Here is a 15,858-nt window from a genome sequence, read left to right as displayed (position 1 = left end):
AGAGGCAACTCAGTAGCTCCCATGAATCCAATGCCACACGTTACCTATATAATTAGAGGCCACATCATAATTACTGTCATGTATATAATCAGGGTTCCTGCACACACTCAATTACTCAAGCCCTATTGCTGATTGATAGGCAGAAATATGTTTTGTCTTTCATTTTATGAGACAGGCAATGGATGTAAATTTACTGTTTTGCACAGATGCTATCTCATCATAACATAATTAGTCAATTAATGAACAAATATTACTGAGCATTTAATACGACTCCAGAATGTGACACAGGCTTGTTGCCCACGGCTAAGTGGATAGAATACATTTCCTGATGATGTAGTGGCTAGTACTAATTTTAACTTTTGCCTGAAATAGAGTAATGTATTACAAATGAAAATGCATGTTGCATGTGTAAGTTTTGCTTAAATACTGATTTGTAATTCTAAAAGAAAAATGGAAGACGACTGTAAAAAAGTATCAAAAATATGGGAAGTATGTATGTTGTGAACCTGCTTTATGTATCAAACACTGGTTTGGCCTGAATGGGTGCCCTTTGTGTGTAATTGGACAGAATAGTTGAAGATCTACAGATGAACCTGAGCATCGGGGGTACTGTACTTAGCATATGGCTGGTACCAAACTTATCAGAACCAGTCACTGAGATTCACATTACACAAGAGAGGAAATGCTATGGATGCAATAACATTTAGATTCAAAAAAACTTTTTCTTTGCACCAAAATTAAGCATAAGATATCTTCCCAAGCCACATTTTCTGTATGTAAACAAAATGCCTGAGAATCCAAGGCCCCGATATTGTTTTCATGTCATTAGAACAATGTTCATCTTTTACAATCTTTAAAATTCACTCAATAGGTAATTTTTCCTAATCTCTGTTATTAGAGATTTGCTGGTCCTTGAAGCAGTATTGCAGAACGAGGGTCAGAATATGGAAACTGGAGCCTGACTACCTGCCTTCAAATCCCTTTCTGTCATCTATTCATTTCTGTAAATGTAACTTCTCTTTGTCAGTTTTATCATCTGTAAAAGGATCGTGATAATAGTATTATGTACCTCCTAACTTTTTGTGAGAATTAAATTAGTTAATCCATAGAAAGTGCTTAAAACAGAAGTAAACCCTAGATATAGTTTTAGCTATTATAAAATGTATTTTGTCCACCCAACTGGGGTAAAAGGAAAAGGCTGAATGTTGAGTAGGGGGTGGAAGATGCGGGGTAAGAGAATGGAGAGAAAGTACATAAAAATACTTTCTAAAGGCCAAAATAGCTCTTTCGTTAGTCACTGGACAGATTTTGTTTTCTTAGAACTACAGGTCTTGAATAAACACTCCCTAAGACAGCAAGATGAAAGACCCCAGGCTGTGGAGAGTAGATGGCGGTGGGGCATCAGGAGTGAAAAAGGGAAAAAAGCTGGTCATTTTCACCGATGCGACAAGTTTGTTTGCAACATAAAGTATTTGACTTTAGCCTCATATTTTAAGCCACATGTTATATATTTATTTAACAGACGAGTAGATTGTAGCGCAAATTCATCTTTTGTGCTTTCTTTTACGTGTTTCCTAAGCCATATTGTAAAGTCATACACTAAAAGTGCTTCCTCTTTTTGAAATGAAGATTTTAAGATAAATGAGAATTTTTGTCACAGATATTATCAGCATAAATGAGACAGAATAAAAAATGTTTTTTCTTTGTTTTCCCTTGAGGATGGTAAAAATAAAATAAAGATGACTTGCACAAAGACCACATCAATAAAAAATATTGCCAGGCATCCTGGGTTTAAAGTCCTTTCTCAATGTGTGATCTTAATCAAATTGTTTAATCTTCCTAAAATTTGGTTTTCCTATCATAAAATGGGGATCATAATAGTCCTAGTTTGTAGAATGTTTGAAACATTCAAATGAGTATATACAAAGTTCATAGAACCGTGCATATAACTACCCACCAATGTTTGCCTGTCTAGTGTCATCATCAGCAATTGTGAATGCGGTTGAGCACTTTTGTGGGTAACATTCCATGAACTTATCTGGTGTCCCACGCTCTTGATCTTAAAGTCAAGTCTACTTGCTCCCAGCCAAACCCACGTGCCCTGGATGCATTCACAAACACAGCAATAGACAGAGGAGCTTACTGCAGCCATCTTTCTGGAAAACTACCAAACTATACTAACAATAAAGATACTCATTTTGAAAAACTCAATATTTGCCCTTATATCTTTTTTAAACAAGAGGATTTTAATGCAGGGAATTGTTTACACAGGTGAAGAGGAGCTGAAAAGCCAAAGGGGGAACAATGAGGTAACCCAGAAATTGACAACAGCCAGAAATGTCTACCACCCTCTGCTAGAGACACAAGGGAGGGGGCTCAGAAACAGAGCCCAGAGGCTGAAGTCCCTTGTTGGAAGTTGGATCTATGAATGGTTTGTCCTGTGGGAGCTGAAACCACCAGACACATGCAGATGCGTCTGGAGGTACCACCCGGACAGAGAGGGAGGTGGAGAAACTCCCAAGCTTCACCCCTCCTCCCACCACCCATCTCCACCCAGTGGCTCCCATGAGCCAAAGTCAGCTGACGTGGGAGCCTGGGAAACTCAGGCTGCAGGGGATCTAAGAATCCTTAGATCTAACGCAGACATAGAGAATGGACTTGAGGACATGGGGAGGGGTAAGGGTAAGCTGGGACAAAGTGAGAAAGTGGCATGGACATATATACACTACCAAATGTAAAATAGATAGCTAGTGGGAAGCAGCTGCATCACACAGGGAGATCAGCTCTGTGCTTTGTGTCCACCTAGATGGGAGGGGTAGGGAGGGTGGGAGGGAGACACAAGAGAGAGGGTATATGGGGACATATGTATAAATATAGCTGATTCACTTTGTTATACAGCAGAAACTAACACAACTTTGTAAAGCAATTATACTCCAATAAAGATGTTTAAAAAAAACACAAAAAACAACAACAACAAAAAAACGAAAACAAAACAAAAAACGAATCCTTAGATGTAAGCTGAGGATTACCCCCAGAACGAAGTAGATAATAAAGAGAAAAAATAAAAGTATGCTCTGGCACAAGGCCCACGCTTCAGTCTCTAGCAACTTACCAAACTGGTCTTCGGTTTCATGGCTGATATTGTAGTAAGCACAGATATCGAACATCTAATGATTGCTAATAGAGATTTCCATCTTCCTTGCCCTTACTTTCAAGGCTGGAAGTAACTTGGAAGGCTGGGGGGACAAAAAGGAAGCAAAGATGTGCCTTGTACGTCTCTGATCTGAGATCTTCTCTGGTGCTTCACATATTGTCTCATGTGACATGGCTTTAGCGTCTTTAAATTCGTTTAGCTTTTAGATATTTTACCAAGTTAAAACAATGACTGAGTTATGAGTCAGGATACCTGGGGCAGGAGAAATGTCCATGGCCTCTCTCACCCTTGGAAATACAATAGCGATGAAAATCATTTTCTTTTCTGAGGGAAGAGACATCTCTTTTTCAGGATAAAATAAAAAGTGGAATTTATACAGCATTATTTATCCTATAGTCACTGCAATTAGGAATCCCAGTTAGTGGAGCGATACCTTGGTTCAGAGAAGCATGGGTTCTGCCTTTTCAGAAGACTAAGTTTCTGTTCAAACCTTTTCCTTTTAGACATCATTTTGCATGAGAATGAACTTGCTCTGCTTCCCCTGCTACACTTTGAGCTCCTGGAAGCCAAAGACCAGGCTTCGCTGTGTGTTTTACTCCCATTCTCTAGTTATCAGCATAGGTCCTTCATTTTAACAAATCAATCAATCAATCAATTAATCGATTGATTCAAGAAGTTCTGAAACCTCTTCTGAACAGTCCCACTCAGATCATATGACCTTTTGCTATATTTCCTAAGGATCAGATATGACAACTATACAACTAAAATCTTCCAGAACAGTCCAGATTTTGAATAATCTATGTTACTATTATATCAAATGTCAGAAAATATGTGTCAGCTTTTGGCTTGAGAAATATCAATGCAGGGGATAAACTTGATACATCTGGGTCCAAAAACTCTGTAACTTCAAGACCCTCTACTCACCCTTAGTGCATTAGGCAATGTGACACAAAGCAAAGAGTATAACTTTTGTAATCTAAGTGTCCTGGGTTCAAATCCTTGTTCTATTCTTTATTAGAGGTTTTCCATGATTCTTGTTGCCTTTGGAAAGCACTGTTCAATCAAAATCTTACATGGAAACCAAATACATATCATAGATAAAGGTAGAATTTTCTCCTGGGAGCAAGATGAAAGACCCAGACCTCAGCCCACTTGGTTTTCCCTCTATCAGGCCTAACTCACTGCTGTTTCCCACTGGGCCCACAAGGGCAAAGTTCTGTGGGACAAAGTTTGAAAACCACTGATTTTGTCTTTCAGAATTTGAGTTTCATCACCTCCAAATTGGGAATGAAAATACTTACCTGAATCAAGTGTGTTTATCATGAAAAGTTTTCACAGCCACAGCACTGATTTAGTCTTTCATCTTCAGATGCTGTCTTACTCTTGGAAGCTTTTTCTAGCTGGGAAGAATAGATTTGTGAACAGTACAGTTTTCAATTCAGTAAGTCCTGCCTCCTCACATTTTCTCCAAATTCTGCTTGCAAATTAAACAGTATTTTCTTTAGCTTACTTCTTCCTTCCTAGAGCTTGACATACAGAGCTAAAAAATTCAAGGGGAAGGGAGTTAGACTCCAGTTTTTGATGTAAAGTGGACCATGGGTGTAAGAGATGAGTGAAATGGATGGGGGCCATCTTTGCAGACAATCTACCACAGTCAGACCCAAGATGACCCTAGGCAACAGTTTTACCCGTTGGTTCCCACACACAAAACATGGATCACCAGTTTTGCAGCCTCCAATAGCAGTTTGAAATATTTCCAGCCTTCGCTAACAGTTCTTGCCAACCAGTCTCAAAGCCAATGAAACATATTTTCAGTTTTTGTTACCTACACACAAGTTCTGCTACTAATTTCTATATCAATTACTTATTGATACCTGAAAAACCACCCCAGAAGCAAAAGGTAAAACAACAACTATTATATTTGCTTAGGATTCTCTGGGCTAGCAATTTGGGTTGTGTTCAGCCAGGTGTTTTTTTTTTGCTGGTTTCACCGGGAATACTTGATGGACTCGTACTTTTATGCTCGCTCCGTTGTGACCACACGATCTACAATGGCCACACACATGTGCCTGGTCTTTGTCAAACTGTCAGCTATGGCGTCTCTGTTCTCTTCATTTCAAGATGGCTAAGCCAGGATCATTGCCATTTGGTCATAGTGTTCCCTCTACCAGCAAAAGAGGCTAAGGCCAAGTGTGCAGACACCTGTCAAACTGCTGCTCATGGAGCATTTGCTACAGTGGCAATGCCAAATTCAAGCACAGATCCAAAGGTTGAAGAAATGCATGTCTTCTCTTGATGGGGAGTGTGCCAAAGCCAAATTGCAGAGATGTGTGCATACAAGGATGGGAAGAACTGCTGAAGCTCTCTTTGAAAGCAGTCTTCCACAGGTTTATTGTAATCAATTGTGAGCTGTTTTTAGAAAATGTATTTTTGTCCTGATAATTAAGTAATGAAGCCTAGGAAAGTCTCATCTATAAAAATGAGTAATAATGGATTCAAAGTTGTTCAGGAATTGTTTCTCAATGACTTGAATGTAGAAATACTTTCTTAGAGGTGAGAAAGGAATGTGAAATTGTATCTTATATCTTGAGAAGTATTCCTTATCCTAGGGTCTCTTGGCTGAAGGCCAAAATATCCTTGGAAGAATATTGACAGCTCACAATTTCTTGAGAGACTATAGAATCAGACTTTAAAACTTGTAGGAACAGAGACAGCTAAAAAGAATATGAAGCAAAGAACCCAACAGTGGTCTGTTAGTAGGTATAGTGGAGCTTCTACTAGGACATAATGAAATCTCAAACATTCTGAGTATATTTGCCTCTCTACCTCAGTTTTAGTTTCCAGAGAGCAATGATCTGAAATAACCTACCTTTGATCACATACTGTTCTTTACTCAGCTGAGGGCCAGGCAAGTGGATATGGTTTTCATGAACTAAATCCAGTATGAACTAGATATTTATTCAAAAGGTGTTTATGGTCTCATAGGGAGGAATAAACAGATGCTGGCAGCCAATAAGCAGCAAAGGTTACTTACCGTGTCTGATGAAGGTGGTCATGCTTGGGGTAGAGGTATCTGACAAGTCAGTCCCAAAGGGGCAAGCAAAAGTTTGATAATTGCTTCTTTAAATTGTTGAAAAGCATATGATAATTTGCCCTGATTTCGGGGACAAGAGAAACTTCTTCATTTTCCTTCTGGATCAACATTGAAGACTTTAGGTCTTGGCATGGAGCATGTGACTAGAGGGAACAGAACAACTGAAAACACTTTATTTATTATAAGTCTGTGGATCATTTTCTGTCCTTTGGGATTCCTGTCACTCAGGAAAGGGAAAGAGGCAAAGCATCACAGGACCTGATGAATTAGCACACTGTCTCTTGCAGCGTCATCCCCACGTGCCTGTGTTACCTGCCGTCTCAGCAAACCCTGCAGGGCTGAGGCCCATAACTCCACCTCCAGATGTGGCTGTCTGTTGTGTGGTGGTTTGGAATCTGATGACTCAACACCATCATCCCAGGTAACAGCTGGCTGTCTTTGGATTTCTGTCATCTCCTCATGTTCCATTAGCCTCTCACAGCTGGCCTCCCTATGCACAATCAGCAGTTTGGCTAATCTCTCCCTGATCTCTCCCCTTCCTGCAGGATGTTCAGCATTAATGCATCCTTGCTCTGCTCCCCCCTCCTCTCAGCCTACCAGTGCTCTCTATTAGTGCATGCTGTGCCAGAGGCAACCCATCCGCTCTCTGCTCAGCACCAGCTTTGCTGTGTTTCAGCACTGTTGGGCCCTAAGGCAGAGTGTGTCCAGGACCATTAGATACTGGGTTGGAAGCACTGTTAGGATACCTACTTGTGTATGAACGTGAGCTCTACGAGAGCTGAGCCCTCACTCCCTCATTGACCTGCTAACATGCTCTTGTTCAGACTCCAATATTTGTAAGTTGATGCTCCCTTGCCTGGCTATACCTCAAATTAATTACAGTAATAAAAACCACAGCAACAGTGGTTAATACAATAATAATTAAAGACAGTATCATTGGGGCTTCTCTGGTGGTGCAGTGGTTGAGAGCCCGCCTGCCGATGCAGGGGACACGGGTTCGTGCCCCGGTCCTGGAGGATCCCACATGCCATGGAGCAGCTGGGGCCCGTGAGCCACGGCCGCTGAGCCTGCGCGTCCGGAGCCTGTGCTCCACAGCTGGAGAGGCCACAACAGTGAGAGGCCCGCGTACTGCAAAAAAAAAAAAGACAATATCATGATAATAACAATAGTCCATTTCATGTCTAGGGTGTTAACTGTTCTGAATCTGTGCTAAAAGCTAGTCTCCGATTAAATTCTAACATCTCTGTGAGTTAGGTAATGCTGGCGAGGATATACCAGGTCACAGAAAGTTTAATAAAGCTGCCCAAGGCCATCCCACTGGTAAGAAGATATTGCACTTGATCCTGACTTCCCTATTTTCTTTAAAGCTTAAACTTTTAACCATTATGCATAATAATAGAATAGCTACCAGGTATGTTGCTTGGGTTTTTACCTGTATCAACATTTCAAAATTAAATGTTATCTAGTATTCAAACCATTAGAAAGGTTGATATAAATTAATTTGGTCTATTTAAATATATAGTACCTTAAGTTTGTGTGGATTTAAAAATAAAACATCAAAAGGAAACATCAAAAGAATTTCCAAGTGTAGTTCTTCAGATAACCAAGGACACTTCCTCCCTCTCTTCTATTTTGAAGGGCAGTGTAAGTGGAAAGGTTTAAGAAGCACTGATGTTTTGAGACTATTTGATTAATAATTATTTCCTCAGTCAGAATAAATTAGAGTGTAACCTGCAAGAAAATTGGGGTCATGCCTACTTAGCTGTCACAATGCTAAGGATAGTACTTGGCACATTGTGGATATGCATAGTTGTTTAATGAAGAAGGGAAGAAAAGAAAGAAAAAAGAACGATGGAGGAAAAGAGGCATCTCCAGTGTTGACAAACCCATTCCTATCAACAGTCAGTACAGACAGTTCACGTCCATGCTGGTGTTTTCCCCATGTCTCTCTGTCTGAGGGCATTCTCTGCAAATAGGAAAGTTTGTCCTCTAAACTGGGTAGTTCAGAGTCCAGAGAGTTGAATCCCCAAGAGGTTCTCTTACTGAGTAATTCAAGAAACCCAATTTCTTAACCCCTCAATGAATGACTCTGAGTGGAAGGAAGAAAGAAAGTAGGAAGAAAAACAATGGAAGAGAGTATAAATGAAGAAATAAAAACAGAAAGAAAAAGAGCAAAAGGGAGGAATGGAAACAAGGAAGAAGGGAGGGAGGGAAAGAGAGAAAGGGAAAAAAATGACAGAAAGGAAAAAAGAAAGAGAAAACGAAAGAAGAGGAGAAGAAAGCTAGTGGGGAGAATAGAAGAAAAATAAGTGGAAAGGAGGGAAGAAAAAAGTGAAAAAAGAAAAAAATGAGAGGCCCACAAGGAAACAAGGAGAAAGAGACTAGGTAGCAAGTAAGAAAGAAAGGACCTTAAATATTTATAAAAAGAAAAAAAAAGGGTAGTGATTTTGAGCAGAAGAAACAGGGATTTAGAGACTTTTATGTGGGGAGACAAAACTTTTTCCTAAACAAACTGAAATATCATCGTGTTTCTGTTCTTTGGTGCAAAAGAACGTTTCTTCACATCTAGTTATGATGGCTAGCTCAGTACTGAAGAGCATATCCTGGATTATAGCAAGAAGGTCTTGTTTGTCTCTTGAAGGACTGCTTTGCTTGTCTTCCTGTACACATGCCAAATTTCCCCTATGTATGCATGTGTCTGGGGTTCCTTTGTTATTTCCCAAGAATGACAAGCATAGAAAATACTGGTTGGGACAGCTGCAGGTTAAGCAGTCACCACCTGGAGCATCTCAGTGCATTTCAGGGGACTGGGGACAGGTGTAAGGTACGTTCCCTGTATCAGGGAAAACTCAGAAGTCAGAAACAAATTTACTGAACAAGACAAATTCCTGTCGTTGGCATGATATTTCCATGATGGTTAAATATATTCCTATTTATGAGTGAGAAACTTTATCTGTTTCAAGATAATTGTTTATAGCCCAGCCATCAGGAAAATTATTTTTGTTTTCTTTTCAAACTTTTACACTTTAAGTACTTATTTTATTTCCCCTAGACCGGAAAGATTGACCCAACCTCAAAGACAGGAGTGAGAATCAAGAATCAACCGTTTAGAGTCAGCTCTGCCACCAACTTGTAACATGGCCTGATGAGCTACTTCATTCCCCTATGTCTTCCTCCAGAGAAGTTTGGATAGATTCCTCAGTATTCCAAGTGAGCTTTTTAGAGCACCTTCTTGGGCCTCCAAGAACTGGGGAGATGGGGAGGGAGCCAGACCCTATAGCCATGCTTCACCTAAAGCAATCCTGATGACTGATTTCTCCATGTTGAGGTTTGAATAAGTTTTCATTCAAGGAAAAGTTTCTGCTAAAAATATAAATAATGTTAATATTAATGTAATATTAATTACAAAGTAATAATATTAAAAATATTTAAGGTCCTTTTTGAGTTTTATTCTATCAATAAATTCTAATTCTATAAACAAGCAAATAAACCAAGATAAATATCCTGTAATAAGAATTTAAAGCAAAAATGGCATTTTCTTTAAATGGAAGTGGACAGAATTATTTTAAAGTAAAATGTAAGAATATATTAAATTACAGAGACACTTGTAGAGACACCTGACAAATATGTTTCTGTGGGTTTGATGACTCTTAAAACCCCTTGTCAATTTCCCCAGCAGACTAAAAGGAGGGCTGCTGAGCTTTCTGAGAAGCACTGCAAAGGTATGTCTTCAGAAAGGTAGTTTAGGGGATGTGCCGCCTTCCCATCTCTGTGCTCTTATCAAAATGTCAGAGGAGCACACATGCTGAGATTTCTTTCCCCTTCCACGTGCATTAGCCCTCAGTTTGTGGATTAGATGGCTATCACGGAGACTGAGAGTAGAAAAAGATATTAAAATATTTCTTGCCTTAAGTTCCCTTTGTGTTTTGTCCAGGCCACAAGGGAAGACAAAAATGCTTCTCTCCAGGGTTGGCAGTTTCCAAGAGATCAAGCAGAGTGTGGGTCAAGGAAGAAGCAGCTTCTCAGGGACCCTCACGCTCCAGCAGTTTTCTTGATCCGTCTAGTAAAGAAGCAGGAAAAGGTGAAAGGTATTAAGGAGATGAAATGTCAGGGTAGGTGGGAGTTCCTTGCTAACTTGGCAGCTCCAAATTGGTTTAAGAAAGGGTCCCTGGGTAAGAGCAGCAACTATGTGAAAATGGAAGTATTCCTGGGTATTTTGAACGCCATCAAATACTTCACCATTTCTATGACTCCTAGGGACAGCAGACTGTGTTTTGTTTGCTCTGGGGTTTACAGTCATAGCCCCTTACATCAGGCTTCAATTCGCACCTGCAGATAAGACATTGTTCTGGGCCTCTCAGGCTCCCACAGATCTTCTGAGGTAGATGGAAAACTTTATCCCCAAAGAGAGAAAACTGTCTCTTTGCAAGTAGACTGTTTTTATCAAAGAAAATAAGACACTTTATTGTAAACAATGATCGATTAAAAATCCTGGCTCTACCTTTACTAGCTGGGTGACCATAGGCAAGTTACTTCATCTAAGTCTGTTTTCTTATCTGTAAAATATGTGTAATAAAACTTAAATCATGGGATTGTAAACTTGCAAAGAGCTTAACACACTACCTAGTACATAGTTTAATTTTGTTACTAACAAAATTGGGACCTAAGGAAAAGACACAATTAAAAATGTTTTCTGAATGTCTCAGTTACCAATTGGTCCTTTTATTTTATTTTTGGTAATAAGTTATTTAAAGCAGGGGTTCCCAAGCCCCGGTACTGGTCCGCGTCCTGTTAGGAACCGGACTGCACAGCAGGAGGTGAGCGGTGGGCGAGTGAGTGGAGCTTCATCTGCCGCTTCCCATTGCTCCCCATCGCTCCCCATCGTTCCCCATCGCTCCCCATGGCTCCCCATGGCTCCCCATCACTCACATTACCACCTGAACCATCACCATCCCTGCCCCCCACCACCCCGTCTGTGGAAAAACTGTCTTCCACGAAACCGGTCCCTGGTGCCAAATTGCTGCGGACCGCTGATTTGAAGTGTTATCCAATCCTCATTGTCACTATAAACACAGTCTGTATCTATTGTCGGTATGTAACAATAAACATTAAAAAAGATTTGAATAACAAGCTTTTTTAAGTAATAAGGAGCCGTTGAATGTATTTGAGCATGGGATTTGTTAATTCCTTGAACAGATATCTAACACATGCTTGCCATGGGACAACCACTCTTCTAGAAAACGGTGACAAAGTGATGCAACAGACAAAGCTCGTGAAGTTTAATTCTCCTGGTGATAAAGTGAGGAAGGATGTTCTATAATAAATGATAATCTGGCAAAAAAGTTCACGGATTTCACAGAGTGAAAAGAAAACTGAAGAAGGGGTGGTGTTTCGAAGACTATTCCACTAGTCCAGGTAACAGACAATGTTTGCTATACCAGCGTGATGGCAGTCAAAGAGTCAAGGAGGAAATGCAGGGAGGAAGGCTTAGATGGATGGAAAGGTGACAGGAAGGAAAGGGGAAATGTTGATTTGAAGGGAGGGTAAAGCTTTTGGTTTCAAAGTATTGACAAAGTGTCCCGTTACAGCAGCCATAAATGGGAGACGGTAGCTCAGGAGAGACTTCAATATTTTAGCTTAATTTGAAACAGGATAGTTCTGAAGTTGACAACATCATAAAAGGGCAGAGTAGAATGAAAAAAGAGAAAAGTAATTAAATAATTTTATATAATTCATCACCCTCAAACAATGAAGAAGGTAAATGAGATTACCCAGTAGAACTTTTGGGAAAATCAGCATGTTGGAAACGTCTACATTGAAAACTGCTTAAAATTCCCAAAACACCTTTTCTGTTGTTTTACCAAAGGGGAAATATGTCACAATCCATGACAAGAATTAGAATTTCCTCTGAATGTGCCATGGAAGAAACAGCTATTTACTCAGCCAAAGTAGTTCAATAACCGTATTGCTTAGAAAATGATTGTTTCTTCTCTGTAAAAGTGATTTTCCATTTTTGCAAGAAATCCAGGGAACTGACTCAATTTCTCTCAGGTAAATACTAAGAGAGGTCTGAGTTTACCAAACAAGAGTCAGTGCCTCACCTTGAGAAGGGGGGCATGTTGAATTGAGCTAATAAACATTATTCATGTATTCCATTTTAAATCATCACCAAATATGCCGCTAGGCTTTTGTAATGGAGAAATGTAAAAAGAAAAACTAAGTCCATGCATTATTTAAATATAAAAATATAACACAGTGAACAATACTGTGGATATACTGGATACAAACAAAATGCAAAATGTCAAATGTAGGAGTATAATTAAAAAGAAACTTAACACGTAAATGCTGAATGCAGTATATGTGTATATGTGTGTGTGTGTGTGCATGTGTATATATATATATATATATCTTCAATTAAGACAAACTTTAAATTGCCAAGTAAATTATCCAGTCTTTTTGAAGAAGGTATAGGTCACATTATGATTTAATGATGAGGGAGCACTTTATAGAAGTATTATTTTACCTTGTACCTTGAAAGGTGGTATAATTTGTGTAAACTTGTAGAGAAAACAAAAAAACCAAAGTGTCCTTGCATATTGATTTTGCTTAAGTGAAACTGTGGAGGCCAAAAAAATGTGAGATGTGGGTAGGGGACAGGACATGGTAAATAGATTTGACCTTTGACATCTGGTAAAGACATGAGCATCTTGGATGTCTGGCTGAGGTTTGTCAACTTTATCATGTAGACCTCCCAGAGCTGTGGAAGGCTTTTGAGCAGAAAGAGAAGTAGAGTTTAAGGGGAATAATATGGCAAAAGTGCAGATAATAAGTTGGAAAAGGGAATGAATGGAGTTAGGACAAGCAGCTACAAAGTTCCTTTCAGAAGGTTTGGCTTGAGACAGAACACAAAAAGTATTCCAATATTTCAGATTTCAAATTGTGACTGGAAGTATATACATGAAATGTGGAACCTTATACAAACTGATGTTAGCTGGGTTATCTGGGGACATGGCTCCCTCTTCCCACCTAACTCCTGAAGGATACAGCAATCTCTCTCTGTGGTTGGTGCAAGAACACTGAAGAGTTTTGACTGCTGCTAATGCATCCTAGATGTCTATCTTTCTAGCTGAATAAACAGCTTAACCTCTCCATGCCTCACTTTCTCACTCTATAAAGTTGATTTAGTAATAGTTCAATAACTGTAGGAAAAGCTTAAATTAGTTCACCTATGTAAAGCAAACAGAATAGTGCCATGTACATAGCAGATCCTGTATGTGTTTTAGCTACTTTTATTATTTGTTACCAATAAACCAACACATTCATTAGACCCATGACCACCTTTTGAAGTCCAAACCATGCAAGTGCCATGATCCAGGGCATGACTTAAAAAGTGATTATTGTGACTATATCTTTGTGCCCCCAACAGGGTTTTTATTCAATGAATTATATCTTTTCTTCTAAATTTTACCTACTTGTAAAGAGTAGGGTGATGACATAATATTTGATAGTCCCTAACCTCCATCTGTAAAGATACTTTAATTTTTTCCTTCTGTGGTTTCCCGCAAACATAAGTAATTTAAACAGAATGTCTATGCATTTATGCAAGACACATTGATTGTAATGAAAACAAACATAATGCATTAATAAGAAGGGACTCAAATTTATGGCCCCTGATACTTCTAGACTAAGGATTTATCTAGTAACGCATTCTTTGCCTTTGCCAATAACGCACAGCCATGGAAAATCCATATATATACTTATTTTGGCCACTTCTCTTTTCATATAAAGAAGATAAGAAGTTACACTGCAGGAAGCTGTGCCCATTGGGAGGATTTCCCATCTCTACTCTCTTTAGGGACCACTCTGTATGGGACTGTAACACAGCCACCATCCATTTCTGGCTCATACAATATACCAGGCTTATATAAACCCAGCTCATAATTTTTCTTCCTTCTCTCACAAAAGGAATCCCATGTTACCAATGGGTTTGAGCTGAGGGAGCAGCCACAGTGTGATAGTGGAGACGTTAGAGGGTTCTGGGCCAACTCTTTGTGCACCCTGCCTGTGTTTCCAACCCAGCTCTTGCATGATCCTGGCTCTACCACTTTCATCTTATCATGTATTGTTGCTGCTCTATCTCCGCTGATAGAACTAAAAACTATAAAACTTTTATTAAAGAATTTTTTTAAACACAAATAATTTGAAAGACATCCATTTTCATGAATTGGAAGACTTACTATTGTTAAGATGACCATACTAGCCAAAGTAATCTACAAAATCAGTCAGTGCCTATCGAAATCTTAGTGGCATTTTTTTTTATAGAAATAGAAAAACAATCTGAAAATCCATATGGAACCACAAAGGACCCTAGAAAGCCTAAGACATCTTGAGAAAGAAGAGTAAAGCTGGATGCACCACACTTCCTGATTTCAAAATATACTACAAAGCAACAGTAATTATAAGAGCATGATTCTGGCGTAAACACAGATATATAGACCAATGGAACAGAATAGAAAGCCCAGAAATAAAACCACACATAAACAATCAACTGGTCTTCAACAAGATTGCCAAGAATACACAATGTGGAAATGATAGTCTCTTCCACACGTGGTGCTGAGAAAATTGGATATCCATACGGAGCTGTTTTTTTTTTTTTTAAAGTGAATAATTCCTTGTTGGAAATGGATTTTTTTCAGCTTACATCATAATTCTCATTGGGAATCTTGCTATACATTTATAATGTTTTTCCTATCACAGAGAGTTTTGTACCAAAGGGTTTGCTCAGCTTTATGGCCCAAGCAACAAGTATGTTTGCACTAAAGTCTTCTTGTCACTCCATATGGAACATAGTTGTATTTCTAGGTATGGAATATGCTGCTTCTAGAAGCTGAAGATATTGCCAGACATTATACTTTCTTCTTATTGGTGGGATTAAGAGAAACAGTAATTTGTTCTTTATTTTGGATGAGATTTCCTGATATAATCTCCAAATCTTCATAGGCTTTATCTCTCACTTTTGGATCCAATATTCTTACCAAGGCCCACGATCTACTTGAAACTTCTTGCTCATATGATTTGATTAACATTGTGTTGGTGGTACACCGGGCCAAGGTAAGGTTACGTGGAATAATCAGATAGTCATACAATACAATACAATAACAGTACAGAGGGTGAGGGTATTAAGCATGACACTGGGAAAATGTAAACGTATATTGTTTTCTATCTTCTATGATGATAAACTGCTTTATGCTCCCCCTTCTTGATAGAGATGGAAAAGAACCTCACTGCCAATCAATGACTATGTGCATTTGAGATCATGTTAATCTCTCCTGGCAAGTAAACATTTCATATTGACAGAGCAGCTGCAATAAGAAGTGCTACTTGGTTGAGTTTGGGGAAATCTATTTTCATACTCTAGAATTGGTCTGATTTCTAAAGGGAAGATGTAGAAAGTTAAATGTGGACCACACCATTCATCCTTTAGGTCTTTAAGAATACCATTAATCTCTGCTATTTGGGGGTGGGGGAGTATGATTATGCTTTTGATCTGCTATCCTGGTTGAGGATTGGAGAGGAGGCAGTTTCAGAGGATTTCACTTGACTTTTCTTA

General features: G+C 39.1%; 1 long non-coding RNA gene across 1 annotated transcript; it reads right to left on the bottom strand.

The window, feature by feature from the left end:
- Positions 1–340: 340 nt before the first annotated feature.
- LOC307190506 lies at positions 341–8,894 on the bottom strand. The gene is made up of 4 exons (XR_013829477.1): positions 6,024–8,894; positions 4,456–4,554; positions 3,407–3,478; positions 341–3,236 (listed from the first exon to the last, which is right to left on the bottom strand). It is a non-coding gene; the product is annotated as an uncharacterized lncRNA (long non-coding RNA).
- Between the last annotated feature and the right edge of the window lie 6,964 nt (positions 8,895–15,858).

The sequence above is a fragment of the Stenella coeruleoalba genome (genome assembly GCF_951394435.1).
Source record: "Stenella coeruleoalba genome assembly, chromosome: 8".
NCBI classification, from domain to species: Eukaryota; Metazoa; Chordata; class Mammalia; order Artiodactyla; family Delphinidae; genus Stenella; species Stenella coeruleoalba.
Note: the sequence above shows the minus strand (reverse complement) of the source record. Positions and strands in the feature narration are given on the sequence as shown.